The 5,127-nt window shown below is 37.6% G+C and overlaps 1 pseudogene; it reads left to right on the forward strand.

Annotated features, from left to right (window-relative positions):
• The first annotated feature begins 4,241 nt into the window (after window positions 1-4,241).
• On the forward strand, window positions 4,242-4,734 carry LOC118897816 (annotated as a pseudogene).
• The last annotated feature ends 393 nt before the right edge of the window (window positions 4,735-5,127 follow it).

The raw sequence follows: 5,127 nt of genomic DNA on the forward strand, positions 1-5,127 counted from the left end.
AGTTTGTTGGTGTATAATTGTTCATAGTAGTCTCTTGTGACCCTTTGTATTTCTGTGATACCAGTTGTAATTTCTCCTCTTTCTTTTCTGATTTTATTTATTTGAGCCCTCTCTCTTTTTTCTTGGTGAGTTTAGCTAGAGTTTTGTCGATTTTGTTTACCTTTTCAAAGATCATTTCTATTGTCTTTTTAGTCGCTATCTCATTTATTTCTGCTCTGAGTTTGTTTTTCCTTCCTTCTACTAAATTTGTGCATTGTTTATTCTTTTATTTCTAGTTCCTTTAGGTGGAAAATTAGATTGTTTATTTGAGATTTTTTGTTTGTTTGTTTCTTGAGGTAGGACTGTATTGCTATGAACTTTCCTCTTAGAACTGCTTTTGCTGCATCCCATAGAATTTGGTAAGTTGTATTTCCATTTTCATTTGTCTCAAGTATTTAAAAAAAAATTCTCAATTTCTTCATTGACCCATTGGTTTTTTGGTAGCCTGCTATTTAATCTCCACATATTTGTGATTTTTTCCAGTTTTCTTCTTGTAATTGATTTCTAGTTTTATATCATTGTGGTCAGAAAAGATGCTTGATGTGTTTTTAATCTTCTTGAACTTATTGAGACTTGTTTTGTGGCCTAACATATGATCTACCCTGGAGAATGTTCCATGTGCATTTGAGAAGAATGTGTAATCTGCTGCTTTTGGATGGAATGTTCTGCGTATATCTATTTCTGTGTATATCTATCAAGCCTGTCTGGTCTCATGTGTTGTTTAAGGCTGATATTTCCTTATTGATTTTTTATTTGGATGATCAATTCATTGATTTAAGTAGCATATTAAAGTTCTCTGCTATTATTGTATTCCTGTCAATTTCTCCCTTTAGGTCTCTTAATATTTGCTTTATATATTTAGGTGCTCCTATGTTGGGTGAACAAATATTTGCAATTGTTATATCCTCTTGTTGAATTGAACCTTTTATCATTATGTAATGCCCTTCTTTGTCATTTATTACAGACTTTGTTTTAAGATCTATTTTATCTAAGTATAGCTACTGCAGCTTTCTTTTGGTTTCCATTTGCATGGAAAATCTTTGTCCTTTTCTTCATTTTCAGTCTGTGTTCTTATATCTGAAATGAGTCTCTTGTAGGTAGCATATAGATGGGTCTTTTTAAAAAAAATCCATTCAGCCACTCTGTGTCTTTTGAATGGAGAATTTAGTCCATTTGCATTTAAAGTGATTATTGATAGGTATGTACTTATTGTTACATTTTGTTAATTGTGTTCTGGCTGTTTTGTATTTCCTCTCTTCCTTTCTTCTTCTCTTGCTATTTTCCCTTGTGGTTTGATGACTTTCTTTAGTGTTATGCTTAGATATTTTTCTTAATATCTATGGCGTATCTACTTTAGTTTTCTGCTTTGTGGTTACCACGAGGTTCACATATAACTGCTTATGTATATAACAGTCTCTTTTAAGTTGGTAGCAACTTAAGTTTGAACGGATTCTAAAACTCTACACTTTTACCAACCCCCTCCACGTTTTATGTTTTTGATGTTACATTTTACATCTTTTTATTTTGTGTACCCCTTAACTGATCATTGTAGTTATAGTTATTTTTAATCCTTTTGTTTTTAACCTCCATACTAGCTTTGTAAGTGCTTAATCTACTACCTTTATGATATGTTTACCTTTGCTAGTGAGATTTACACTTTCATATGTTTTCATGTTAATAATTAATGCCCTCTATTTTCAGCTTTAAAGAACTCCCTTTAGCATTTCTTATAAGGCCAGTTTAGTGGTGATGAACTCCTTTAGCTTTTGCTTGTCTGGAAAACTCTTTATCTCTTCTTCAATTCTGCATGATAACTTGCCATGTAGAGTGTTCCTGGTTGGAGTTTATTCCCTTTCAGTATTTTGAATATATCATGTCATGCCCTTCTGGCCTGCAGAGTTTCTGCTGAAAAATCTTGTGATAGTCTTATGGTGATTCCCTTATATGTAACATTTTTTTTTTCTTGTTGCTTTTAAGTTTCGCTTCCTATATTTAACTTTTGACATTTTAATTGTAATGTGTCTTGGTATGGATCTTTTTAGGTTCATCTTTTTTTAGAATTTTCTTGGCTTCCTGGATCTGGATGTCAGTTTTCCTACCTAGGTTAGGGATGTTTTCAGTCATTATTTCTTCAAAGTTTTCTGCCCCTTTTTCTCTCTTCTTCTGGAACTCTTATAACACAAATGTTATTTCACTTGATTGTGTCCCATAGGTCTCTTAAGATATCTTCACTTTGTAAAATTCTTTTTTTCTTTTTGTTCCTCTGTTGGGTGAGTTCCACTGCCTTGTGTTCTAGGTCACTGATTCTTTCTGTTGCTTCATCTAGTCTGCTGTTGAATCTCTCTAGTGTATTTTTCAGGTTAGTTATTATACTCTTCAGCTCTGTGAGTTCTATTTGGTACTTTCTGTATCTTTGTTGAAGTTCTTACTGTGTTCATCCATTCTTCCAAGTTTCATGAGCCTTTTTATGACCATTACTGTATACTCTTTAATATGTAAATTACTTATCTCCATTTCATTAAGGTTTTTTCCTTAGGTTTTATCTTGTTCTTTCATTTGGAAAATATTCCTCTGTTTCCTCATTTTGGTTGACTCTGGTTTGTTTCTATATATTAGTTAAAACAGGTATCTCTCCCAGTCTTGAAGGAGTGGCCTTGTGGAGGAGATGAAACTTATCTTTCAACCTTGCCCTAGCTCTTGGTTGCCTTTTGAACCTTTGTGATTGTCTAAGTAGCCTGATTTGTTTTTGATAGGTCCCAGTTTTTGAAGGTGTGCCAAGACCTGTCAGTGTTCCAAAAAGAGGAATCCCAGTCAGCACCTAGTTTCAGGCTGATTGGAAGCCAGACTGCCAGGCAGCAGCATTTAAAGTATGCTAATATATGCACTCCTGTGGGACAACAATCGTAAATCCTGCTGGCCTCTAGTCCATGTGATCAGGTGTTCCCTGGGCAACACTTGCAAAAATTAGGGCTTCAGATGAGTATATAAGCTCTTTTCTGGGAGGTACCAGCAAGCTGTAGTGAGGCTGAGGGAAAGTGCAAAGATGGTGTTCCCCAGCCTACATTTCCTGAGTGCACCTCTGTGGCCTCTAGATGCGTGGCAAATCTGAAGCCTGCGCCCCAGGCTGAAGCTCCAGGACAAGTAAATGAGCCCTTTTCACAGAAGGGATGGGGGTGTGTTTCAGTCTGCTCTCTGTGCAGTGCCCTGGGGGTGGTCGCCTGCCAAGAACTGTCTTCTCTGATTGTTACAGAGAGCGTCCCGTGGGACCCAGGAATGCAGTCCCCCCTGGCCACCAAAGCTAGATGATCAAGGAGCATCTCTTGTGTGAACTGTGTTTGCCTGCCAGCTTTAGCAAGCTAGTGGGAGATCATAGGACCAGGGCATACCTGCTAGCTTTTGCAGGGCTGCTAGAGAGCACAGGGTCAGGATGTGTCTGCTGGCGCTACTCAAGGTAGAGGAAGAGCACAAAAATGGTACCTACCAGCTCCTCCATCCCCAGAGAGAGAGTCCCAACAGGGCCCTGCTCCTCTAGAAGATACTTTAGGATTATCAAATGAATCTCCTTAACGTATAGTGTAGGCGCTTTTCAAACTGTTGCTTTTGTGCTTGTCCCCAGAGCAAGCCCTTTAGGAGAAATATCTCAGTTTCCTACAGCTTTGGTTTTCAACTCCAGGCATTTTGGGGGCTCATCTCTCCGTTGCAGGTCCCAGTGGTTGGGGTACCTGGGGTGGGGCATGAACCCCTTGCTCCTCAGAGAGAAGCTCCAGATTTGTGAGATCCCTCCTGACTGTGGGTCACCAAGCTGGGCATGGGGTTTTTGGCGAGACTTCGTCTCTGCCTCTCCTACCCATCTCCATGTGGCCCTTTTACTGTTTGTTGTGAAGGAACTGTTTAGCTAGTTTTCAAGTCTTTTCAGAGGGTATTTTTCCATATGTAATTGTAGATTCGTTATGTCCATGGGAAGAGGTGAGTTCAGGATCTTCCTACGCTGCCATCTTCAAAGCCCATTATTTTAACCATTACACTATAGAGCTCACCATATAAGGCTCTTAGAAGTTAAAATTTCTTTATCAAATACCAATATGAGTGGCTAAAGAGATAATTGGTTAGGAAGTAGAGATGAGAGAATTGGTTTTTATCAAATAAGGCACAATCTTTTTAAAAGCTTCTGCTCTTTTGTTCAGGCTTTTTGTGCTAGCAGGATGAGCAAGTGTCATGGTTTTTATACTGCCAGGAAGCTCTGGGGCCACGGATGAGATCAGAAGTGTCATGATAAACAGTACAAGAAAGCCCATTTGGGCATAACCCTGAAGGCCAACCCTTTCGGAGGTGCTTTTCATGCAAAGGAAATTGTCCTGGAAAAAGTAGGAGTTGAAACCAAACAGCCAAATGCTGCCATCAGAAAGTGTTTCAGGTCCAGCTGATTAAGAACGGCAAGAAAAAAAATCATCTTTTTACCCAATGATGGTTGCTTAAATTTTATTGAGGAAAATGATTTCTGGTTGCTGGATTTGGTTGCAAAGGTCATGCTCTCCTTGGCAACATGGAGTTCGCGTTGTCAAAGTTGCCAGTTTCTCTCTTTTGGCCCTCTGTGAAGGCAGAAAGGAAAGACTAAGTTTTGATGGTGAAAACATGGTAGTAATAAATTTTCATATGCCAAAAAACCCCAAAAAAGCTTCATATAACAACATATAATTGAACAAAAATTTTGAAGTACTGGTTCCACTATGAGACCTGAGGCTCCATAAATTTATGTCTATTTTGATTTACAGTGCTTTGCACATGGTAGGACTTGGTAAATATGCATTAAATGAATTAATTGGAATATTGTGGAATATAGTTTAAATTGACTTCAATGAACTCAAATTCTTAGTGATCCACTTTATTAAACAATTGACTTTAGCATCTTTTAAGATGATTTGTTACTTGAAAAAAATTAAAATTCTAGTAGTATATAATTTAAGACAAATTGTTTAGAACAACGTTATAACGTGGTTCTCAATGAAATATGGTGACTCCAGTTAATTTAAAACTCTTGGAGGCAAAGGGAAGTGAAAAGATTCCATCTGATGTTACAATAGGCACATA

The sequence above is a fragment of the Balaenoptera musculus genome, chromosome 7, assembly GCF_009873245.2.
Source record: "Balaenoptera musculus isolate JJ_BM4_2016_0621 chromosome 7, mBalMus1.pri.v3, whole genome shotgun sequence".
NCBI lineage: Eukaryota > Metazoa > Chordata > Mammalia > Artiodactyla > Balaenopteridae > Balaenoptera > Balaenoptera musculus.